Source organism: Vulpes vulpes, chromosome 9 (genome assembly GCF_048418805.1).
Source record: "Vulpes vulpes isolate BD-2025 chromosome 9, VulVul3, whole genome shotgun sequence".
Taxonomy (NCBI): Eukaryota; Metazoa; Chordata; class Mammalia; order Carnivora; family Canidae; genus Vulpes; species Vulpes vulpes.
In genome coordinates, this window is record NC_132788.1 from 12,757,328 (window position 1) to 12,784,850 (window position 27,523).

General features: G+C 37.0%; 1 pseudogene; it reads right to left on the reverse strand.

The window, feature by feature from the left end:
* Positions 1–16,478: 16,478 nt before the first annotated feature.
* LOC140594003 (small ribosomal subunit protein eS4, X isoform-like) overlaps positions 16,479–27,523 on the reverse strand; it is a 38,934-nt pseudogene continuing 27,889 nt past the window's right edge.

Genomic DNA, 27,523 nt, shown 5'->3' on the forward strand with positions numbered 1-27,523 from the left:
AAATCCAAATATCTAGTTCCTTCTTCTTTAACATTAAAACACTTGTTTTAATTAAGAAAAATTCTGAGACCATTTTGATCTTTTCTCTCTTCAATACCAAATATCCAGATATTTTCAAATGCTAGTTAATATTATACATTGAAGAAAATCAGAATTAACTGTTTATTAACTTATCTATTCCAATTAGTATTGTAACAAGGAACAATATCTCAAAAGACTAATTAACATTATGTAGGAAATCCTAAGTGTCTTTACTTAATATTTACCATTGTATTTGTACTTTTTCTAAACTTCTTCAACAGTCTCTTTTTCTGATAAGACTTTGAACCTGAAGTAATAGGTATTTTGCCTTGTTTAATTTTTTTTTCCACCAGCCTTTTAAGTGAGTTAGAGTCTGTCTTTATTGTCCATCCTAAGCATTTAGAATCACTGCAATGCCCTTTGTGCTAAATAAAAAGTCCTCATCTTCATTCAAACAATTGCTATGACTCTACAAAATAAATTTTTAAATGGGCACATCCTTTTCATGACTGCTTGTCATACTTGGAAATGTTGGAGGCCCCATAAGCCTTGGTGACTGAGGCTGTTATTCTTAACACAGAGTTAGAATGTTGTAAACATGAAATTTTATACAATAATGGGGTTGAAATTGGAACCAAGTGGGAGCTTACAGATTGGCTAGAATTAATGCCTTACTTAAGCAGGATGTGAAAGAACTGATTTCAAGAACTTTATAAGTTAGGAAGAAAGGAAAATATATGTGAAAATAAACATAAACTTCCATAAAACAGAGCCTACAAAGCAAAAAGCATAACATCAGAGTAGAGTCTGATTGGATTGGCAAGCTTACAATTTGCCTCAGTATTAAATAACATTATCCGCTTGTGACCCAGTCTAACTCAGTGGCAAACTTTAGCTTGACCTTTTGAGATCCTGGCTTGTTATGATTTATTCTTCATAGACTTGTAGGCATAGAAGAACTTCACAAGAGAATCCAGTTCATTTTTCAGTTTCCCTGGAAAACCGCATCTAAGCAAACCCCAAAACGGAGGATATAGAGCCTATTCTACTTCTTTTAGGAGTTAGGTCCTGTTTCCCCAAACCCTGACATCCTAGAGAATGAGGATCATTTTCAATAAAACTCCTATGTGCTTTTATCCACATTTATTTCTAGCTTTTGTTTGTTTGTTTGTTTTTGGTTGTTGCTTAAAATTAAGAACAGTTGATTACGGTGCTTCTTGCAGTGCTTTCTCAAAGATTAAAAAAAAACTGGTTTTTGGAGTTTTTAATTCTAAGACATCATTATAGATATATTAGTGAGTTTTCTATTGTGGCTGTAGCAAATGACCACAAACATACTAGCTTCAAACACAAATTTATTGTCTCCTAGAAGTTTGACTTGGGTGTCACTCTACTAAAATCTTGATGTCAACAGGACTGCAGGACTCTCTGGAGTTTTCTAACAGTAAGTGTACTTCCTTGCTTTTTTCAGATTCTAAACACCATTCATGTTCCTTGGCTTATGGCTCCCTTCTTCTATCTTCAAAGTCATCATGGTCGAGTCTTTCTTATATGGTACCACTTTGGCACTGTCTCCTGGACCCCTTCTTTACATTTAAGGGCCTTCGTGAATATCTTAGGGCCATCTGGAAAATCCAGCATGATCTTGACTGTTTAAAGGTCAAATGATTAGCAAGTCAAATCCATGACCAACTTTCATTTCCCTTTGCCAGGTAACATAATGTATGTCTAAGGTTTAGGATATGGACCCCTTTGGGAGAAGCATTATTCGGCCTCCCACAAAAAATGACTTTGAAAATATTTATCCCTCTTGGTTGATTTGCAGCTTCCTTGGGAGCTTCCCTGGTATAATCTGAAACTAGTCCCATACAGTAGGGTAGGGAAGGACTGAAGAAAGAGGAAGACCACTCCAAATCAGTAAGTGGCAGGTTGAATGAAAAAGGAAACTTATATACAAGGCTCATCTTGGTAGCCACAAATGAGTAGATCTCTGCACTTATCCCCAGAATCTCAAAAGTTTACAGAAATGCTTTACCTGGACACATACTATCCAGATGGTTTCAATACCCCATCACCATCTCAAGGGTATGTCCTTGAGGCAGCCTCTGGGAGTTGGGAAGGCAAGTGGAAAACATATTTCAAGGTCCAGGGAGGGAGGTGAGGAGCCTCTAATTGCTGAGGGTGACCCAGTGGTCACGTCCTCTCAATGACCTCCTCCAACACTCTTTTTTATCCTTGAAGTTCTACACATAAATACACACATACACACAACTATAACTGTAAGAAAAAAACAAAAGATAAAACAAGGTCCCAAATATCCCCCATGCTTTTATTTATTCGATTTCAGGATGTCAATGTTCCCACTTGAACAAGAGTTGATGAAGGTTAGGGACAAAAGACCAAGAAGAGAAGGTGACATAAGACCAAGTGAGAATACAGACGTGATGCTGTCGAGGGGTTCTCAATTATGTCGTTCATCTAAGAACTTTCCAACAAATGTGATTTCACAAGATATTACAGGAACCAACCAAATATGTTTTCTCCTTCCAACAAAATAATCCAAAGTAACAAGCAAGTTCAGTATTTAAAAGTTATGTCTCTGATGGCTTTTGTAACTTCCAAAGCTCCCTATAGTTCTCATAAGTGCAAATGCTCCCAAATGAAGAAAAACTACACAAACTTGTCTGAAAAATATATCATTCTCAGGAAAGAAAAAAATATTTTTCAAAATTTGCTATTTTAAATGCACTAAAAAAGTAACATTAGTTTTTTTTTAAAAAAATTGAATTTCACTAAAGTGCCCAAGGACTGCTGGCATCGGGTGGGTTTCCCTTGGCTGTATTTGTCACTTCCTGCCTTCCAGAAATAAGACACCCAAACATTACCCTCCGGGTTTCTCTTCATATCCCTCTGCCAACTGTAATACCCTGTAAATCAGATGCTGGCTGCTATAGAATATTGACATAGTAAAGTGTAATGCTCACAAAAGGTCTGTTTATATGGGTAGGAGACTATTTTCTAGGAGAAAGATAGCTGCCAATGCAATATTTGACTTATTAGCTCCCTGGCAGCTTCCTTTTATATTCTAAATTATGGCATTGAGATGAGATCCCTATATTTGACTAACTTGGTCACGTTTTCCACCTTTATTATTTAGTTTCATTTCAGCTTCGAACAAGCTTTGGTGAATTAAATTTAAAACCACATCACATCACAAATACTTTTATGTTAGACGCTACATGGAAGTAGCAGGAAGCAAAAAGTGTTGTGTAAAGCTGTACTTGCTACAATTTGTACCCCCACGCATCCGGGTAACTCTCTTAAGTGACTATCCTCCAACTCGGAATTTATTGTTCCATGACCCTTCAAATCATCGTTCTACCATTAGAGTATGAGTCTTCCTCCATGATTGTCATAGGAGGGGACAGTGTGCTGGGGAAGTCATACCAGTAATTAAATACTTTAGTCTGGAAGTGATCCAGGTTACTTCTGCTCACAACTCCCTGACTAGAACCAGTTGTACAGTGAAGCCTAGTGCAAAAGCAGCAAACACTAATCCTTACAAAGACCTGAAAAGGGGAAAAATGCATATGAGCACTAGACATCTCTACCACAGCTGTCAGAGGACAAATAAAAATAATGTATCTGTGTTTTAGTTTCTTTAAATTTTATCTTTTTTTCACATATAATAGAATTGCTATGTTGAAGACAAATTTTCAGTAAGCCCATTGAATATAATATTTTTTTCCTGAAAAAGTCATAAACCACTCTTATGCTTTGCAGAAGTGTAGCTCAATGTCATTTATAACCAATAAAAAATGCTTTTGATTTAGTGAGACAAAAATTGTCTATTCAATTCCCATTTAATCTGTCAAAATAACAACTGGTAGTGATAAGGATATATAAATAAAATGATTCCTCCAAATTCATGACTCAAGCCAGTATGGGCAAACAAGCATAACCTTTTGCTGAATACTATCTTTGATAAAGACTATAAAGATTTTGAACTCCGCAGAGAGGGTTCATGTTAAAAGCCAAACCTGTGTACGTGTCATGAAAATAATTTGCAGTAAAACATTTTGTATGATCATCTCTTATATTTAGGTTTAAAACTGCTCATAGAAAGAAAAAAGAACTGGGTGGAGGACCTCAAACACCATCATTACTTTATAATGCGAGTAAATTTTTTTTCTGCTATTAAACTTGAATACCTCATACAAGATCAATTTTTAAAAAGATTTTATTTACTTATTCATGAGAGACACTCACACACAGAGGCAGAGACAGGCAGAGGGAGAAGCAGGCTCCCCGAGGGGAGCCAGATGCAGGATTCGATCCTAGGACCCCAGGATCACAACCTGAGCCAAAGGGAGACACTCAACCACTGAGCTACTCAGGTGCCCCCATACAAGATCAATTTATTTGGTTTTGCTTTCAGGGACAGTTGCAATCCACAGTTTAGTGACCACTGGTCTAAACTGCCACTCACAGGGGGTACATCCTGCAGGAGGTATTGCTCAAGTGCATGGGTCATTTACACCCTGAGTTTAAAAGATTCTAGGCATTTTTTTCTTCTTTTTCCTGAAATGTTTTTCCACAAAGCTTTTTATCTTTAAGCTTATTTCCTGGTTCTATGTTTGAGGCCATTATTCAGTTTATAGAATATTGAACTTAATCCTTCTGTCTCTGCTTTCCCCTATTGTCAGGGAGTTGATGGGTACCGGTGAGCATCTTCCTGGAGAACAGGAAGGGAAACCCCAACTGAGACCGTGTTCTAGAACTGTTTCAGTTTTACCCCCTCCCACGTCTCCTGTAGCTCATGCGAGACCCCATGTCTGTCGAGTAATAGGGTTATACTCACGCTCTCTAGCTGGTCTTCACTATTCTTCTTCTTCTCATCTCACTGATTACTAGCTCTCCTGAGTTCTATTATATTACATTTTTTTTCTAATACCAGATAGAGCCTGGGGCTTAGAAAAACACTATGATTTCTGCCTCTACCTCAGTTATACTCTTCTCTCTAGTTAAAACAGCCACAGCAACAAGGGTATACCTACTAGGGCACCCCCATAGAAGCCTTGCTAGTGTTACTACATATGTTCTGTAAACATTTTCAATCATCCTCACCATAAAAAGAAAAAAAAGAGGACTTATGGTAATAAAATACTTATTCGTCTCCTTAAGTGCTTGTCTGTAATTTAGTTTAATGATGCTACACTTTCTTGTGGTCTCACTAGGCCTCGAGGGCCATTTGTATTGATTTAGCCATTCTGTTTGTCTCAGTAACAAACGGCCACATAAAACACAGACTGGAGAAAGGAACTTTCCTGAAGTGGAAAATCCCATTTATCAGTGTAATAGCACTTTTGATCCTGGGGTACATCTAGGAAAGCATTCTGATTCTTTAAATACAAATCTTGAACATGTTAAAGAAAGGCAAACAGTGTTTATGATTGTTAATTTTCCATTCTTTAAGTCTCCCCAAAAATAAATAAATTGATGATAAAGCTTGCTGAGTTATTTTCTCCTGGGAATCCAGATTTGCCCAAAGCACTCTATTATTTTTGGGTAGTAGGTAAAAAAGTAGATGAAAAGCTGACTCAAGATCAAACAGAGGAGAGAAGCTGACAAAAAAGGAAATGGGAAGTCCGCTAAAGGACTCATGGTTTCTTGTGTAATAGTCTTGAAAAAATAATTATTTTCAGATTTTAACAGAATACACAGTGCTGATTTTAGTGGTTGAGGCTGATTGTGATCTTTATTAAAATCATTACATTTTTCTTAACACACGCCACCCCTTGCTTAGTTAACTACATAGCTCAAATCCAGGACAACTAGAGTCTGAAATCACAGAGAGCCTGTCACTTAAGGGGCTCAGACACTTCATTGCAACTTATTACCCATGACAGGTTTTTCATTACATTTTTAAGGGGTTGAAATATTAAAGCATTCATTTGGATCCAGGTATCTAGTCAGAAAATGAATCCGACTATCAATCATGAATAATCCCCATAAGACTATTGCACTGCAAGGAGAGGATGGGGTCAGAGGATAGTACTCTGTCAAAATTTATAGAATGTTATGCATATATATTACATATGGAAATGGCATGCATGCATGAGGAGAAAAAATATCACCTCATGCTTATTTGCAAATGGCCGGAGAACCATTTTGGGTCATTTCAAATCATTAGGACCATTAACCATGACTTTAATTAAAAACATTGAATTGAACAATCATTCATGATATGCCTGCTATGTACCGAGAACCGTGCCAGGAACACTGAAATTAATAAAATATGGCACCCCCACTTCGTGAGCCAAAGTCTATGGAGAAAGAGAGATGCACGATGCGCACTCAATACTCTCTTGCCCATGCAGTACAGACAAGGTTCACCTTTAGTTTACCAAATCAGTGTTCTGGGTGTCTCACCAATGCAGGCAGCTGCTTTCACTTGCCATCTTCAAGGCTCCTTAAAAAATCATGATGCAGACTCTGGACACCTTCCCAAAAATATGTTCCAAAAGGTTTTTCACATGAGCAGCAAAATTGGATACACAGATAAGCAAGATTGCTTACAACAAATATAGTTCATTTTAATATGTCCATTCTATTAAGAGATTTTTGTTGTTGATTTGTTTGTTTGGTTTTGTTTTAATTACCAGTCCTATTTCTAGAAGCAGCCTGCTTCAAAAAAAATTAAAAATTCAATAAGTAGATCTGGGTCACATTTTTACTCTATTAATGGCTTTCTGTGTAATAAGGAGAATAGTTAATATTTTTTCTCTTTATGGTAAAGAAATAGTGCTTGATCTCTTTCTTTCTATTTTTTTATGGTTAATGTAAATATAATTAGTTCATTAAAATAAAATTTCTAAGAAGTTAGCAATATTCTTCAAGTCAGACACCAGAAAGAAAAGCAGTTGAGTTTCCTATAACCCAAAGTGAGGGATTTATTTATTTATTTATTTATTTATTTATTTATTTATTTATTTTATTTATTCATGAAAGACACACACAGAGAGAGAGAAAGATAGAGAGAGACAGAGAGGCAGAGGCAGAGGCAGAGGGAGAAGCAGGCTCCCTACAGGGAGCCCAATGCGGGACTCCAATCTGGGACCCTGGGATCACACCCTGAACCAAAGGCAGACACTCAACCGCTGAGCCACCCAGGCATCCCCCAAATTGAGGTTCTAAAAACTGAGTATAAAGCAAACACTTGAGTGTGGTCAAATCACTGTTGAAAATTATTTAGGCTTATTCTTTGTTTCAGACTATATAAGGTCTCTAGAAGTTTGTATAGTTCATTTATTTTTTTCATATATTTTTAAAGATTTTTAAAATTTGAGAGAGAGATAGAGACAAAGAAGAAAGTGTGCATGTGCTGGGGCCGGGGGTGTGGAGAAGGAGAGGAAGAAACAGACTCTCCACTGAGTAGGGAGCCCAACACAGTGTTGGGTTCCAGGACCCTGGGATCATGACCTGAGCCCAAGGAAGATGTTTAACCTACTGAGCCACCTAGGTGCCTCTGTTTTTCTTTTTTTTTTTTTTTTCTTTTTTTTTTTTTAAATCCAGGAGTAGAATGGATAGGTATATTAGATGAGAAGAGATTAAGTAGTTGACTTGCAGTTCTATATCTTGGTGTATAAAACTATGTATCTTTAAACAGTCGTATAGCACTAATAGTGGCAACTTTAGTAATGTCTTGTCTAAAACAAAACAAAACATTTCCACTAATTTGTGTTTTCCCATGTTACCCTAGTCTTGCCTGCCTACACATACACACACACACACACACACACACACACACAGGCTGCACACCATGCTAAATTTAGTGAGATGTGCTGACAGTTAATGTTAAATATCTTTGGATTTCATCTGGTTTATATTGAGCCATGCAAACAATACTGAGGGCATTCACAACACTACAAGTGTGGACCAGCGACTCTTCTCTTGCCTTTTCTTTTCCATAAATTGGTTTCATGCTGTCTTCCTTTAGACTCAAAGCTACATGTTGGAAGGCATCATATTTTCTCTTGCTCCCTGCTGCATTTTAAATCTTTTGCATGGAGGCTGGCATCTCAGAGGAACTGAACAGTTGCTTAAAAAAATAAAGATACGCCCTTTGAAACTGTTATCAATAAGTCTTCAATATGAAATATAGGCCTCTGGAGGTTGGGATAGTGGTTTGAGAAAGTCAATGTTAAATAATTATTTTTAAGATACTGACCAGGTATTACTGAACCTATTTTCTGTCCATGAGCTCGGAAATCATAGACCATTTTCTGGAGTTTAGTTCGTATCTTGAGAGAAAACAAATACGTGATACTGAACTAATATAATTAAAGTAATGGGTTCAACTTCACAACTGACTGTGCTGGACATTGTTCAGTTGGCCACTTTGCCAGACTCTGGCCACATAATTATTATAGTCTGTATTTCATAGGTTTATATGGCTGAAGACTTCTCTGACTCTGCCTTTAATAACAGCTTGATAAAAACATCTATAAACCATGAGCAAGGGGTCAAATATCTTCTACCCAAAGAAACATAATATTGGAGGAATGTAAAAAGCCTTGGACATATTAGTCTTTTTCTTAAAAAGTGCAGCTGGTAACTAGATAAGCCAAATGCACACACACAGACAGAACCAAACCAAAACAAAACAAAACCCAAAAAAGTAGAGATGAAATGAGCTTATACTACCATACTGGAAGCAGAGTTTACAGATGATTTATTGTACCTGAGATCTATATTTTAGAGATAAAACCCCCACATTCCATAGTAAAGTACCCATATTTTACAGACATACATTTCACTCTGTACCATTGTAGCATCTCTTACACCAAACCAAACCAAACCAAACATCTCTTATGTCAAGTCACAGGCAACCTACTTTTAAAAAATGTGGATAAAATATTTGAGAGCACTGTAACATGCTTACAGAGAGTATGATGATTTATGAGGATTACAGTGTTGTTTCTAGAAGTTTAACATCATTGAATCAGATCATTTTACCAGAATATTATGTGTAGAGAATCAAACTGCTCAAATTTTATCATAATCAAAAGTAAGAAAACCCAAATAAGAAAATATTACTTAAGAATATAATATTAGGGGCAGCCTGCATGGCTCAGCGGTTTAGCACTGCCTTCAGCCCAGGGTGTGATCCTGGAGACCCAGGATCAAGTCCCAGGTTGGGGTCCCTGCATGGAACCTGCTTCTCCCTTTGCCTGTGTCTCTGCCCGCCCCCCGCCCCGTGTCTCATGAATAAATACATTTAAAAAATCTTTAAAGAATAAAATATTAGGGGTGCCTGGGTGGCTTAGTCAGTTGAGTGCCCTACTCTTGTTTTCAACTCTGGTCATGATCTCAGGGTTATGACATTGAGCTCTGCATGGGCCTCCGTGCTCCACACAGAATCTGCTTGAGACTTTTTCCTTCTCCCGCTGTCCCTTCCCCTGTCTTTCTCTAAAATAAATCAATTAAATATTTTCTTAAAGAATAAAATATTAGAAAATATTTAAAATAAGTAATATGAACAAAATATATGAATAAAATATTAAATTCCTCTTTTGGGGACACTCCAATTGTATCACTTGTCACTTTTTCTATTTCACATCATCAAACAAGCTATGAAATAGGTAGGTTCAAGTCCTACAAACCACAGGTAAGTTCCTGCAGCTGGAAAATAATAGTAGGTCTATTGGGTCTCATGTTGGGTCTTAATTTAATAGAAAAAATATATAATTTTTAATTAAGTAAACAATATTAGTATTTTGTTGTTAGAAATAGTAAGTTTTGGGGTGTCTGGGTGGCCTGTCAATTGAGCATACAGCCCTTGATTTTGACTCAGATTATGATCTCAGAGTCATGGGATCAAGTCCCGCATCCGGCTCCATGGTCAGTGTGGAGTCTGCTTGAGATTCTCCCTCTCCCTCTCCCTCTCCCTCTCTCTCTCCTTCTCCCTCTTCCTCTCCTCTCTCTCTCAAATAAATAAACAGAATCTTAAAAGAAAAAGAAGTAGGTAAGTTTTTAGAGCTACTGAGAAAAAGAAATGCTTTTTGTTCACATTTGAAGTCCCCAAAAGCAAATCTTTTATTTGGTCTGTTGGATCTGAAATGGGAAAGTTTCCTTTATAGGACTTTATCATTAGATTGCGATGACCTTAGAAAGAGGGACAGGATCTTAGTTTTGTTGTTGTTGTGAAATCTTTCAAAACATTTTATTGATAAAAGTAAATATTCAGTATGCATTTTTAGATTGAATTGAATTTTAAATGTATTTTCTTCAATCATGCAATTAATAGGAATTTTATTCATATGACCTTATTGGTGATTATATTTATGACAAGCAAAAACATTGGTAGTAACTTCATGTTATATGGCAGACCGTCTCCAGTTCTTAACAAATTATATAATAAGAGTATTTTTTAAATGAAGCCATCTGCTTTCCAGTAAGAACATTCTCAGAATGGCACCAATAATTGAGATCCCCAGTGCTGGACTTCTTTCCCTTGTCCTCATGGGCTACTGCACCGAATGGCAAAGACAACAGATAATACTTCCCTATGAGATTTACAAATGACAATTTATAGAAGAATTTCATGAATGAATTTTACGGGATATGTAATTAAATATGCCAAAATCTGTACAATCAAGGTGCTGAGATTTCATTTCAAAGTCATTTTGATTTCTGCCTTCATGAATAGTTCATGCTCAAGTGCATAAACAATTCAGCTATGACTTACTTCACTGTCAACAACTCCTTCTGAAATTTTAGCTTTGACTAGTTTAGCTATTGAAGTGAATAAGCCTCTTCAGTCAATCCAACCAGTTGAAACATATATGCATGTTAACCTAGACGCAATTCTATAATTCTTCCATACATAATAATATAGCTCCTAAGGAGGATATGAAATTAAATTTTGGAAGAACTATGCATTTAGTTTTTGAAAGTATCCAAAAATCATTTATCTGAATACACAATCTCCATGCATGATGGAGCTTAGTAAGAATAGACATCAACTGTGTTTTTTTTTTTCAAATAAAATTATACAGTAAATACCTCTTTCAGAAATTACATGTAGAAAGGTTGTGCCTAGTAGTGTAGGTGAACTCCACCCAGAGATTGTGGCCGTGCTTGGAATCAGAGGTGGGGTTAGAAGCCTGCTGGAAGAGAAAAGGATCATTTATTTGCCTGCATAAACATACATTCACTCAGTGTATTTGTGTGTAGACTACCTCTACTACCCCCACCCCCGAAGAAAAGATCAAACACAACAGATTGCATGTTGTACAAAAACCGCACACATCCAAATCCATTTTTACTAGTGGTAGGTTAAATTTACTTTGCCTTAATGTGTAACGCATTATCTGATTCATTTCAGTGACTGATCCATTCAAACAGTCTCCGTATCAGATTTATAGGAATATAGAGGAAATACTTAGAATGAATCAATTTAAATGCAATGGTTAAGAAAAAGCGACCTTTGTGCAAAATCCAGGTTTTATGAATGTGCTTTGTTTTGTGGGAGTAGAAATACCAGTGATAAATATAACATTAGCATAAGGAGTCACACTGAACATTAAAAGCTTTAACAGGAAGAGCGCTTGAAATAATTTAGTGCTGATAAACAGCCCTGCAGGCAAGTTTTTGGCAATTTGTGATAAACCACAAATTTTAAAAGACTCACAGAAATCCTTCTAAATGTGCATTATACTGGAGTCGCGGTGAGTTCATGGGGGTTCTCAGAAGAGTATTTTCAGAGCTGGACATTTTTCCATGGTTAACAAGAAAGTTGTTTCAGTAAACAGTGGGAAGTCTACACACTTTAGCAGTGTTCTGATTCTGGATGGTGGCAAACCAAGACAGGTATTGACAGCTTAGCCAAACAATGTTCTGATTCTTGATCATGGCAAACGATCACAAGTAGCAAGGCCATTTAAAAACAAAAAGGGGGAGGGTAAATTTAGGTATAAATAAATAGATAAAAAATCTTAAATGCCAGCTATAACTAACAGATTTTTTTTTCCTCACCATTCTTGTTCTCTTCTACTCTTTTCGTGCTTACCTTGAAGACACCTTAGACACATTTTGATTATATGTTAGTTGATGTGATAAATCATTCTTTAAATAATTCAGTTCTCTAGATAAAATGAAAAGTATAAATACCTTCAGATGTATTTATCTACTGGTGAAGACTATTACATTTTTTAAAAATTATTTTTATTGGAGTTCAATTTGCCAACATATAGCATATCACCCAGTGCTCATCCCGTCAAGTGCCCCCCTCAGTGCCCGTCACCCAGTCACCCCAACCCCCTGCCCACCTCCCTTTCCACTACCCCTTGTTCATTTCCCAGAGTTAGGAGTCTATACATTTTTTGTATAAGAAAGTTCCCATACACAGCTGAATATAATATCCAAGCCCATGGTTATTAGGTAAGTGGTCAAGAATAGCCTATTTAAAATTCAATGACATAACCAAGCTTTCTAAGATACACAGACATTTAATTTTATCTAGGATAACACAGAACAGAACAATTTGTGGCTCCTCAAAAGAATTAGTAAAGATATAATAATTTTGGATCTTTCTCTCTTTTTGTGCTTAAAAAAAAGTTTAACCTTTTTTTTTTTTTATTATTTCCTTTTCCTCCTTGCTTGCAGGAAGATAAGATGAAATTAATTGCACTAGAACTTTGGTGCATTTGAAGTAGTGATGAAACTGACATTTTCTTGAGATAAACACTTAACAATATAGAAAATATGCAATTTACTAGAAATTCTAGAAAGGCTGAGGTAAGAGTCAATCCGTTGGCACTGATCCCCAAAAGGAGAGAAGGTAGACCAAAGAGTCCAAATGACCATTCTTTCCAGGGGATGATGCAAAGGGATGAGGATTATTCATTGTAAGTACAGATGTAAGAAGGCAGAAGAACAGGAGCACAGACTTATAAAGCTAGCAAAAGGGTTCCAAAGAACCCAAGATGGACAATGCTAAATCAAAATGCCCAATGGAGTTTTTGTTCAGTGTTTTCTGATTTGACTATTCTTTGAGCATCTTTTCATTCGACAGATTTGAAATATCATTTTCTATAAAATAGGGAAAAATTCAGTAATTCTGTGGATGGTCAATTTTTTAAAAAATATTTAATTATTAAGGTCATGAAAGTTTTAAAATTGTTATCAGATTTAGGTGACCTCTTCCAAATTCCTGTCATAGCTGTAAAATTTCATGGATTTTCAAGTTTCCCTCTGCAGTGACCAAAGTTAATTATTACTCTTGTGCTTGTGACATAATCGGTCATCCATGACAGCAATTTGTGTACAATCGTCAAGAAGTTTAAATCTTCTCTCAGTATTTATATATGACTCACTTCTCTTCATTAATTAGGTTATCAAAAATTCCAAGAGACTGTTAACTAATTCCATTAAAATGTATCTCTTCCTTTCAGTGAATTACTACTTTTCATATAATTTGTATTTTTCATACGATTATCATAGTAATTTCCATATAATCTGTATATGTTTTGGCTATAATTCGGTTCTCAATTTGAGAATCATTTCTATTTTATTTCTCCTCTTTATCACTTTTATTTCACATTTCCTTAATTTCTATCAGAATTTTTCAACTCTTTAGTCAATAAATTTAAATTTGAAAAAAATAAAATAAATAAATTTAAATTTGACAAAGAAGATATGCACATCATATATATCTAAGCTATCTTTAATTTCTCCATAATATTATATTTTTTAAAGATTTATTTATTTATTTATTTATTTATTTATTTATTTATTATAGATAGAGAGAGAGAGAGAGAGAGAGGCAGAGATACAGAAGGAGGGAGAAGCAGGCTCCATGCTCGGGAGCCCAACGTGGGACTCGATCCCAGGATTCCAAGATCGCGCCCTGGGCGAAAGGCAGGCACTAAACTGCTGAGCCACCCAGGGATCCCCTCCATAATATTCTTTTAAACATCCAAGTTAGAAATAAAATGGCATACTCAATCTTTATTAAATACATTTCCAAAATATATTATGAATTTTTAACTGAATATGCTTCCCTACTAAGAATATTCCTGAAAGTAGAAAACTTTGCTCTCATGTAGGCTTTGAGAAACAAAATCTCCACTTATAATTTTACATTTCTGATTTTGTGAATTATTTTCTGCAGACTAGCTTTTAGCTCCACATTTTCGAAAGCTACTTTTCCTCGCTCTCTTCTCACGTATTTCTAGTACTGGCTGCCATGAATTTCATTCATAATGCAATGCAGCCTTGGATATATATCTTTGTGTTATGTCAACAGGTGGGTGAACATGTTGAACAGCAGGAGTATTCCTGAAAGATGGTGCCAGCTAGTGCACAGAAGTGACTGGATACCATATAAAAATACTCTACTACACAGAAATCTAAAGCATTTCTAACTCAACATCCCCTTAGCTAGATCCCCAAAATACCATGACCAAACTAAAAACAGAGGGATTTAGAGTGTATTAGAGTTGCATTAATTAAATCTTTGCAAAATATATTACTTTTGCAAATAAATAAACAAAATGATCGTGTGCACACCCTGCTAGAGCCTCCCCTCGAGCATTGGAAAAAGCTTTGCAAATGAGGGACCCCCGAATTTATTCATTATTCATTTCACTGTAAACCTGACTGGTAGGCAGAATCAAAGATGGTCCCTCCAAGAGTCCCTGTACACATCTTCTTGCAGTTAATTAGTACACTATCCAGGCACTAGAGTGAAGGGATTTCACAGATGTAGTTAAAATCTTAGGTCAGTAGAGCTTGAGACAGGGAAATTGGATGGGCCTGATTTCATTACATGGGTCCTTTAAAAGCAGAGAGTTTTCTCTGGCAGGTTATAGAAGAGAAAGAGAGATGTGCGCTTAGCTAGCCTGGAAGAAAGTTACAACATGGGTTCTAAACTACCTGTGGGAGCCATGTGGCAAGGAACTTCCAGAAGCCTCTCATTGCTGAGTGCTGCCTCTGTCATCAGCTTCAGCTAGAAGGAAAATGGGATCTCCAACCTGCCACTTCAGTGAAATAAATTCTACTTTGATCAACATCAGGGATTCAGGACCATGAGTCCAGATAACACTGAAGCCTCAGGTAACACCTTGATTTTATCCACATCAGACTCTGAATGGAGGATCTGTATGCCGTGTCCAAATTTACAGAAACAGTGAGGTAATAAATTTGTGTTTATTTTAGAGTGCCAGATTTGTGGCCATTAATCATGCAGCAATAGAAAACCATTAAAATGCCTTTCTTGGCAGGAGTTGTATAGGAGGTAGATTATAAATTGGAAGTGCCCATAGTCATACAGGCAAAACCAGGGAGTGAGACAGAGAACACATAGAAAAACAAGAGAGAGGGTTTTATTCACCACAAGAATTCTTGGTCTAGGGAACAATGAGCTGATGGGTCTGAAGGGAGACACGGGGTGAACAGAGGACTTTACTCACCTTCCCAGTGATATGGGAGCAGCTGAAGTGGACATTTGAGGGGAGCAAAAAAAAAAAAAGAACAAGTCAAAAGGGAGTGTTATTTCTGTTTGGTTTGCACAGACTCTCCAGATCTTCCCCACAAAACCTTTGCTAAAATTTCTATTGCTTGGAGGTGAATTTGCTGGAAGGGATGGTTCATGGCGGCAAGGAAGAGGACTGAATTTGCTCCCACAGTTTGAGATGGGGTCAGTACAAAGAGATGTGAGGATCCAGTTGAACCATCTTAGACAGGGACCCTCAAGGAGTCAGCTAACTTTAATCACCACCTTAAATTGAGAGTGTAAAAGAACCATGAGTAAAATGTTAATGATAATCACATGTAACTGTAAAAGTCTGAAAAAGAAGGACATGCTGTGGAAACAGAGGTGTCATCAGAGAAACAAAGTGGCATTGGCTTTGATGATTTCTCCAAGGTTCAGAGTCTGACGCTCTTTTACCTTGGAAGCTTAATTTGTTCTGCAGATAAAGAGGAGCTGCACCTCTAGGAAGGAGTAGGAGAGGCATATACCAGTGATCAAACTCTCTGGAAATATATTTATACAAGATTGCAAATTTTACAGTAAAACATATAACAAAGAGCACGTCTGCTGCCCTGGCCAGCATTCTTCTCTTCTCGTAACCATATCCACACAGCAAAGTTGCCTTGATAAACTTGGAATTAGTGCAACAGGGGCCAAGGCTTAATAGCATCAGGCTTTGATGGTTACATATGACTATCTGGGGTACACCTGACACCCATCTGAAGTTACACATTTCTGTCTCACATAGTCCTCATTTTGTATTTCCTGGCAAAATGGTTGAAGCACTGGCATTGCGCATCCCTCCACTATCATATACCTCCGCATATTGGACCATAGACGCTCCCCTAGAGCCTTCTTGATGTTGTAGTGAAGTGCTAGCCATGTAATGTCTTGTTGGTTGGTTTTACGGAACTGCCCCTTAATACTTCTCTTTTGGCCTTATGACCAAGTCACAGCGAAAAGCAGCCAGCTGAGTAAAATCCAAGTCTGCACTTGCTGTAGAAATATCGCTGGGAATAATAATGTAATAATAATAATGTAATGTCATCCATTACATCAATATGGTCTATGTAAAATTTCTCCTCAGTTATTTCTTTTAGATTTAGAAAAGTTCTCTCCTTTGAAGAACTGGTAGGTTTCCTTGTTTCTAATAATGAAAGCAATGCCATTTATCATGTTGTTGGTTTTTTTTTAACCTGGAAGCCAGGAATTTCGATGCTCATTCTGAAACTTAACCATAATGACAACGTTATCAGTCACTGAGGTTAGCCTACGAGGGCTTTCTATTTTCAACATTTCAAATTTTCTACTTGTGTTTCCTTAACTTTGATATATAACTCAACATAAGCCACCTCAAAGCCATTAGGTATATAGATAAATTCAATATTTAAATAAACCTAGATTAGAACACTACTTAGCAATAAAAAAGAATAAACACACAACAATGTGGATGAATCTGAAGGGCATTACGCTGAGTCATAGAAACCGGTTTCCAAAGGCCATATTCTGTATGATTCCACTTATAGGGCATTCTGGAAATGACAAAACTACAGAAACAACAGATTTGTGATTATTGGGGATTAGAGTGGTTGATAGAAAGTAATGGTTGAAACTATAAAGGGGTAGGCGTAGCATGAGCAACCTCTTTGTAGTGATAGGATGCTGTTGTATCCTGACTGCAGTGGTGGCTACATGAATCTACATATGATAAAATGACAGAATTATACCCACACTTTATGCTAACATCACTTTCTTTGTCTTGGAATTACACTGTAATTCTGTAAAGTGTAACTATTGAGGAATCTGGGTGGAAAGTATATGGGACTCTGTACTATCTTTGCAACTTCCTGTGTATCTATAATTATTTCAAAATAAAAAAGGTTTCAAAAGTCACCAACTTGTACATTTTACGTGGGAATTTTATCGTACATAAATAATACCTCAAATACCGTTGATTACAAAAAGTAAGCATCATTGTCATTAACTCCTAAATAATGGATTGATTGCTCACACTGATAAGCTTATTGGTGTGATCCCAGGTTTGAGTCCCCTAAGAAAATAACAGATTCCTGGAAATAACATGCAGTTTCGGTTGGTCAACAACCTTGGGAAAAGACCTAAGAATATTTATACTCAGCCCACTTGTATCAATGAATATAGTGCTGACAGCGTAGCATGTAAGCGGTCAGTCTGAATCAGATGGGGTTTATCGCCAGGGTACAGAATGATAGAAGTGCAAATAAAGCAGAAAGGAAAGCTCTCAGAGGGAAAACAAATGTTTTATCTGCCCTGCAGCAACACCAAGGCCAAGAGCCAAGCAGAAATGTGGGTGGGCGCAGATCGTGGGAGACCCACACACCATATAGACATGGACAGACACCTCTGAAATAAGAGAGGGACTGTGGGAAATCCTGCCCCAACTTTCACCCCTCCACATACTTACTGTTGTTCCAAAGGCATGAGATCATAGTATGAGGTCTACGACTTACCCAGGTCCCGGGGTAGGGGGAGAGGATGCTCATAATGGGATTTCATCTACAGTGGAGCCTTTAAGCCAGCTGAATGAGACAGTGCTAATATGGAATTTGTAAGCTATCCCTACCCTCTCTCTTCAGATCACTACTTGTTAATGGGCTTTTAAAGAGATTGCCTGGAGTTTTGAGGGCCAGGGCTATCCCTGCTGCTTCGATGGGACTGAATCACTGACTTCTGAGCAGCAGTGAAATGATTCTTGTAGAAATGATTCAGTTAGCACAGATGAAAATCTATTGGCTTGATCTGATTTCTAAGTCAGTCTTCCGACACAAAAACTTGTAATACTGTGTTTCTCAAAGTATAGCCTTCAGGGTCCACAGATTCCCAATAAAACAACACAGATCGTAGGCCTACTACTGCTGGACCTCAGACACCATGGTGCTGTTTATGCCGTTAGTCAACCCAAAGAGTGTAGTTGAAAGCAGCAGATTGGTCAAAAACTTTCGTTTCAACAGTAGAGCTTTATCACCCACCCTCTGTATAAAGCTGTAGCTGTCTGGTACAACAAGCCAGACTAAGATTTGCTCTCCTCTGACCCCTACATTGCAGAATCCAGAACTCGTGAAATAACCAGGAGGTTCATAGATGAGAAGAGACCAGCAAAGATCCTACACCCACAGAGTGTAACATAGCATTCCTAGTTTCTGAAAAAAATCTTTGAAGTGCACATGGCTCAAAAGAAACTAATAATGTAATTCTAGAAGTCCACATTTGTTTCCTTAGATACATAACACTGCACAAACAATTTGGTTGCAATTTCCAGGCAGTGGTTTCATAGTTACTTGATTAAACTATGGTGGCTCTCCATAAGAAGGAAGCAGACTGATAGCCCTTCAAGGCTTTTGCAAGTGTGACAATTTAAAATTATAACTTGAGCTGCTTGCATTGATATTTTTAGCTGATTCTTTAGGCTTTTAAACGCATTTCTATATATTATCCCCATTACATTTCCCTCATGATCACAGAGGCTGCTTTTTTTTCAACCAAGACAATACAGCTCTTCAGAGACAAGGAACAAAAGTAAAGAAACAAGTATAACATTTAGCTCTTGAGAAAATTCTGTCCTCAGCAAAGAGGGTGCTTCTAAGTCATTGATAGGAAACCTACTTCCGCAAACCATGGGCTTTCCGTACATTTAGCTCTCCTTCTCAAGCCCCCTCACCCCCCACGTCCCCGCACCTTCAATGAAGTTATCTAACCTTGGGGGCAAAAGAAAAAGGGGTGGGGCAGTGAAATTCACAGCAAGCAGGCAAGAAAGCTGGCAAATGCTGATGAATCACAGTGTATTCTGAAAGGGTGAGGTCATGCATTTTTTCCCATGAATAGTTAACTCCCTTTTTACTATGGGCTACATCATCCATTTTATTTGGGATTATTTTGTTTGGGTGTCAGGGATATTTGCTCCTATGACCACCCTCCCCCCATAGAAACCAACATTTAATCTATAAACACAAGACACTGTATCCTTTGAAGCAGGTAGCCCTAGTGCTGCTCAGCTGTTGCCCTTGACCTTAAGAGAACTGTATTTTTCTCTCCACATCTCAGCCCAGATTCTATTTTCATGCCAACGTGACATTGCAGCCTTTCTTATGAAGGGTTTGCTAGTGGTGCTGAACTGGCCAAGTCATATCGAAATATTTGATGTGTATTTAATATATGTTATGTGGAACTGCAAGGAATTGCTTTGCCAAATACATTGCCCTTGATAGAACAAGCAGTTTGATCCAAACCAGATCATGGATAAAGTGTGTGTGTGTGTGTGTGTGTGTGTGTGTGTGTGTTGATTAAGAAACATTAATAGAAGCAAAGCAAACCAAAGCAATGTATCCAATAAAAATAGGCAGTTAGTTGTATTGTCAGCAAGTGTAATACTTTTAAAAAGTTATAGAACACAGAATTGTTCTTCATTTTAACTTGAGGATAAGCAAGGTACAAAAAAGAGCAAAGTAAGTAAAATAAACATGATGATAATGACCTGTTTTTGAAAAGAAATTCAGGCCATGTATTCTGCTAATATTCATGAGACATTAGTATATTGAGGCCACCTAATAATACCACGTGTAGTACTGGTTTGATTTGCTTTGGTCTTTTTTTTTTTGGTATTACTTTATTAGTATTTTAAAATGCTTTTAATATTATGGAAAGAAAACTATCTGTTTATTTCTTTGATTTCAAATCAATCACATCAGAATACTTGTGATGACTAATGTATGCGAAAAAACACTTTTGCCTCTTTCATGCTTTCTATTCAGTTTTGAAAGGCCCACTATATGCCATGCAGCAATGTAAACACTGAGAAACACTTCCATTATTATTATTAAATAATTATAAAAGTGAAGTTTTTCACTAATACTTGAGAAAACACTACCTTCCCTCTGATATATAAATAACATCTGGAAAGATGGGTTCAGATATTTTCATAGTCTACTGAAATGAGTGATAAAATAACAATTTGAATTTTGAAAAATCGCTTTCAAATAAAATGGAAATTCATAGACTTCTGATGTTAAAGTCTAATATCTACAAATTCAGTGTTAAACTACCTAATTTTAATAACTCCTAATTACCATATTGCTCCAGATCCCTACTGCTCAATGCTGCAGAAACTGGACCTCTATGGTGTGCATCATTGAGCTAGCTTGCTCTCTGGCTCCCTGTGGGTTGGACCAATGGGAAGGACTGGGAGTAGACTGAGTTGGAGGAGGAGAATGGGGCCAGGGATCTCTTTTACGGCAACTCCCTTGCCAAGTGGCAGTAGATTGGCTGCATCACTCTGCCAAAGGCCATAGTGTTCCCAGGCAGTCCTATCCTGGGAACCATTCCCCAGGGTCTAGTAACACATTTCTCTACTCAGGTAAAGAGGTGGGACAGCTCTCAGCTCCCCAGCGCTGTTCATCCCTGTGTGATCCAGCCCTTCTCTGTTTCTATAAACCCCATCTGTACTACTTGTAGAGAAAGAAATATATTTATTAAAAACTCTTCAATTACATCATTTCAAAGAACCATCTGTTTCTGTCAAAACCCTAACATGGCATGCGTATGGCCTATTAGAATTAAGTCCAAGCAGCCTTTTTACAGAGTTCTAAAAATAAATCATAAGCTTTGCATCAGCTCCCATTTACTTTTTCTGTATTCTCAACAAGCTACCTATATTTCTCAAACCTTGGCTGCAGTTTAAGTGAACCATTTAATGTTCTAATGAAAGTATATTTGCTATTGTTAGCATCCTTGTAATGGTTTTAAAAAGGCAGATTTTATTGCTTCGATGAAAGGAAAAAGCTAAATGGCCATGGACTAGAGTAATAAAAGCACTGATGTCCAACTATTTCCAAAATACATGATTGAATTAGACCTGCTAGCCTTTAAGCCAATCCAAGCATCTGCTTCAGATGGTGGGCAAAGAGTGTTTCCTTCATGGCTAGATTATAAGCAGGGGTTGGCTTATGGTAAATTTTCAATAAATCTTTATGTGTTGAATTTATGAAGAAATCGAAGCTCATTTCATCTTCTGATATTACTGAAAAGGAGAAGTTAAAAGTTTAAAGTCTGATAACTACTTCAAATTCTTTAAAGTTTCTTTTAAAATTAAATTATATCTGAGATATAACTACATATCTATAATTATTATTACATTCGTAACTGAGAAAAAATTTAATTGAGCTGTTATGTTTAGGGGGTTAGATTTCATACCCCAACTTTGATTTCCAGAATGGAATATAGAATCTTACACCTGAAAGAGTTCTGTGAGAATTCTAGCCTAATAGGCACCCTTTAGACTTAGAAAATTGAGATCAACGTAATCTGAATGAATCATCCACAACTGATACACAACTCTTTTGAAATGTAAATACTTCCTAGTTTTATAAGCAAATGTAAGGTTTTGGGTTTTGATATAGATTTCCCAGAAAATTCCAGCTGTCCCACCGATGAAGCACTCAGAATATGCTCTGAAAAGTAAGTTCCACCCCTGTCAAAATTAACTGAAGCTACTAGCCTATAATCTTCTGCAAGGAAAGGGGCAAGGGAACAGGGAATTAGCTTGACATCCTCACTTCTCAGGATCTGCACAGCACTGGCTGATTTTTGGTTGATCCTTAGTTGGATTCTCAAACTTTAAAGGCTGATCAAGTCCAAGTGAACCACTATCAAGTAAGTTGGGGTTTCCAGATAAGATGAGAGCCATACCATTTTTTCTTCCATCGATAATGTAAAGTGCACCAATTTCTTTAGCTTGTAAATTAACAAATATAATTCAACTTTTTTCAACCAACTTTTGTTGAAGATAGAGCAGTTTTCTTTGGAATAAGTTATAGTTATGGACCTCAATGACCTTAAAATCTGGACAAAGGCTTGTTGTTGGAGAAAGTCATCAGGAGAAAGTGAGTGCCAGTTGACTTGAGAGGTATACTCAGGCAATAGAAGACTCCTCATCACCTTCCCTGTCTTTAAAATAAACTTCCTGCCATCTATTCCCATGCCAGTAGCCATTTCAAGAATGTAGCCTTGAGAGAGAAAAATGTTGTTAAGGCCATCTGGACTGTATACGTGACTGAACCCTATTAAGGCCTCTTATAAACTATTCAGATTCTGACGGGCAGGTGCAGAAGTTTCCATGTCTTACAGCTGCCCAAGGCAAGGCTCTGATGTCAATTCCCTTGTGTATTGAAACTGCCACCTAACAACCTGGAGTGATCTACCTGTTTCTTCCATCTCTCCCTGCCCTCATTGTACAGGGGCCAGTCTCAGATTTCACCAAGAACTCTTGAGGTTGTGAACCAGCAGCTTGAGACAAGTAAGCAAATAATAGTTCTTCAGTTTTTGTAAGTGGGATGGATTTGATCACGTTTACCTGAGTAAACCAGAATGGGCATCATGAAGTAGTCAATATTTGAATTAAATAACAATTCACCACAATAGGTAAATACAGGAAGAGATCTTAGATTATTGTAACTAGTGGAAGAAACGATTGACAAAGGATGATGGGACTAGCCTGGGGAGAGCCCTGCAAAAATTTACAGATAATCATTTAGTCTGTAATGACTCTTTAGAAATACTTTTAAATATGGAAGTGACATATTTAGATATAACTTAAATGATCCAAACTGAGCTGAATCAAATGGAAAAAAAAATGTTAAGTTACCAAAATGAAATAGAAGCATATGGAACAAGGGACATGCTGGGATCATTATCATTTTTGGTTCTGCCAAAATGAGTAGCTATGCCAAATATTTTTGAGAACCATACATTTTGCTAGCTTTATTGGTGTCTGATTTGAACCCAAAATGATCAGCAAAAGTCATTTTAAACTTTTCTTTAGATCTGCAAGGCCCAAAACAAAACAAACAAAAGAACTTTAAGACCTAGAAATTGTAATCCTAGTACAATAAAAATACATAAAGAAAGAAAACATTTCTTAGGTAAATAATCAAGAAAATAATCAGATTTGTGCTTACCTTTCATTAGCTACTTCTTTTTCAATAAAAAAAATATTGTCTGCTTTTGCCAGTCCATTTCAGGAATAAGAAGACCCTCTCTCATGGTAGGGAAATCTAGTTTTTGTGGTAAAAGCTCACTATATATAAATATACCCAAAGGACAACATTCTATTGCTACTTTGCTAAACTACTTTGAAATAGTTCAAATATCATCTGAAATGGAATATAATTTCTAAACCACTTTAGGTCATCTGTCTTTTCCACATTTCTTTTATATACTAAATATTATGATTTGCAAATATAGTATATATTAATCTATATAACATATGGTACTGGGAAAGCACTTTTACTAATAGGAATATTTGCAAGAGATACATTTCTGATTACTTTTGTTCAAAAATCCTAATAAACTCTTTTGGCCTATTGCATTGAATTCAAAATTCAATTTACTTCTTCTTATCCTCTCAAGAAGTAAAACTGTTACTTTTGCTTCTGGCTTAACTTGTAGAATCAGCTTTCCTAAGCTAAAATCATCATTATTTTTCTGTAAGCATGGCCTAAAGGCCTATATTAGTATTGGATTCCATATCTCACTACTGAGATGTAGGTGGTATGAATTATTTTTGAAGTAGAAAAGAAGCTGCTAAGATGGGCTGATGACCATTGTCTTAAATATCACTTTCCCAACATCAAGGGTTACACCTGGAAACTGTTCATCATAGCCAAAAAGTCAAGGCCTCCTTGGGATGTGGCTCATCAGAATGACTAATACAAAGTCATTTTTCTCATAAATCTGCCTATTTTCCCACCATCTGTTATTTGCATTTTTCCAGAAAGTTAAAAAAAAAACAACCTTACTGATGGAATGTTTTGATCCAACTGCAGTTAAATTCACATGGTTTACTGTTTTAGTTCCCAAGATGACATTTCAGCCAAGCCTACAGTAGGATATTGCATCAGAAGATCTATCATGTGAATTCCAGGTGAGACATCTAGAGGCAAAAGGGGGAAATGCTTAAGAATTCAACCATTACTAGTATTTTGCATCAAATCAATGTTGAGTTAAAAAACAAACAAACAAAAAGGTTGAGTTTAAAAAAAAGAAGAAGAAGAAGAAACCTAACAGTCTGTGTACCTACCACTGAATGTTAGCTCATAAACTTCCACATGCTTTAATTTCCAGCAAGCTAGACTTATGTGTTTAACAGTTTTCTTTGATTTGCAGAGATTTGTATAGTTGTTGTTGTCTTTTTACTGTCAACACCAAAGGAAATGTTGTTTTTTTTTTTTTAAGAACATATATATAGAATACATGCTGTGTATTATGTCTGGACATGAGACATTGATGACATTTGGCATAGACAAATGCCTGCTCAAATCTATTAACCTAAACAATGTTTTATTTAAGCCAAAAGGCCCATATGACATTTGTAAGAAAACAAGTGAAACATGATTCATTCTGCTATGTATAAGGCACTCTGCTAGGCACTGGGTGTGCAGTGGTAAGAAGGGCAGGAATAGTCCTTGCCCTTATGGAGCTCATGGTCTACTGTGGAGAAATCAAAATTTTAAAAATCAACAATAAAACGATGCATAATAATTACAAATTATAAGTGCTTTATTAAGTGCTGTGAAGTAATGAAAAGTATAAACTCATGGCACATTAGAAACTCATTGATGGATGTGACTTTGAACATCATCTAGTGATCAAACACAGTATTTCAGAGTTAAAGAATATAATATCTAATGGAAAAGAAGTTTGTCTTAAGATCTACATACAGAGAGTATGTGGCATATTTCGGATTAGACACAGAGAAAATTTAAAATGATTAAATTTACCAAAACAAAATAATATGATGGCAAGTTAAAATGATTGCCCTAGCTTTGCTGGGGAGTGATGAGATTAGAAAAAAGAGTAGAAGAAAAGATTCTTCTTGATTTACAAATGCCGAAGAAGAAGTGAAGTTGTAGATTGTTTTAAGGATGTTGGAACACTCAGGCTAAGTTACACTGTGATGACAAACAATCCTAAGTTTCAGTATGTTACAACAAAGAGGCCTATTTCTTTCTCATGTTCTGTGCCCTTTATGTGTTGCCTGTGGCTCTGCTCCAATTCATCTTCACTTCTGGGAATGAGGCTAACAGGGAAGACTTCCTTTTTTTTTCTTTTAAGATTTTATTTATTCATTTGAGAGAGACACACACAAAGAGAATGAGCAAGGGAGGGAGGGAGAGGGAGAAGCAGTCTCCTAGCTGAGCAGAGAGTCCGACATGGGGCTCCATCCCAGGACCCTGGGATCATGACCCGAGCAGAAGGCAGACACTTAACTGACTGAGCCACCCAGACTCCCCACTTCTAGCTGATTGTGATGGCAGAGGGAAGAGAAAATTTGTTGAACCACGTGTTGGCTCTCGAAGCTTCCACTCAGAAATGTCACATGTTATCTCAGCTCACAAGGAGAGTCCAGGTTTCATCAGAGTATAGCTTTCTTACCAGCAGGAGAACCAAATACAGGTGAATAATAAATACAACCTACCACATGCATGGATTACATATGTTTTTCATATAAAGACTCTAAAAGATGCAATATTTTAGTGACAGTCCTGACAATTTATCTGGATTAATTCTTGATTTAACAGTTTTTTACTCCCTCAGCTTGTATCTACTTTCTTCTGGAAATATCTCACTTCTTTTTTAGTGGGGCACTCTCCTCCTCTATTCTTAGCTCATGGTATGAGTCCCACTCCCATCTTTTTAAAAAAAAATTATTTAAATACAATGTAGTTACTATATAGTGTATTACTAGTTTCAGGGGTAGAATTTGTGATTCATCAGTTACATATAACAGCCAGTGTTGATTACATCACATGTCCTTCTTAAAACCCATCACCCATTAGCTCATCTACCTACCTACCTCCCCTCCAGCAACCCTCAGTTTGTTTCCAAGAGTTAAGAGTCTCTTATAGTTTGTCTCCCTCTCTGTTTTCATCTTATTTTATTTTTCATTCTCTCTCCCTATGTTCATCTATTTTGTTGCTTAAATTCCATGTGTGAGTGAAATAATATGTATTTGTCTTTTATTTTTATTTTTATTTATTTATGATAGTCACACAGAGAGAGAGAGAGGCAGAGACATAGGCAGAGGGAGAAGCAGGCTCCATGCACCGGGAGCCCGACGTGGGATTCGATCCCAGGTCTCCAGGATCGCGCCCTGGGCCAAAGGCAGGCGCCAAACCACTGCGCCACCCAGGGATCCCTGTATTTGTCTTTCACTGACTTATTTCGCTTAGCATAATACCCTCTGGTTCTATCCACGTCATTGTAAATGGCACAATTTCATTCTTTTTGATGGCTGAGTAATATTCCACTCTGTATACCACATCTTCTTTGTCCATTCATCTTTCGATGGATATCTGAGCTCTTTCCATATTTTGGCTCCTGTAGACAGTGTTGCTATAAACATTGAAGTGCATATGACCCTTGGAATCACTATGTTTGTATCCTTTGGGTAAATACCAAGTAGTGTAACTGCTGGGTCATAGGGTAGTTCTATTTTTAACTTTTTGAGGAACCTCCATACTGTTTTCCAAAGTGGCTGCACCAGTTTGCATGAAATTCCCACTCCATGGAAGATATAAGCCAATTACTGCTTTCTATCTTGCCAGCCATAATGATTAGGTTACAAGTAGGGACTAATTCTCCAGCTGGTCTCATTAAAGCAAACCACCATGCTTCTGTGGGGGCCATAGGTGGATGGCCACGTGGAAGGAAAGTTTATTTCTTGCTAGTCTCAGACCTCACCTTGTTCATACTCAGAGCTTAGAACAAATATAGCCCAACTTGGGGAGGAGGCAAATGATATGAGATACGCAGGATGGTCAGATCCCTTGTGACAATGTTTGAGCTCCTGAACAAAGCTGCTCATGAAGACGGCCCTCAGTTATTAAGATAGTTTTCTATTATTGAGATCATTTTAATTGTTGTTGCAACTGA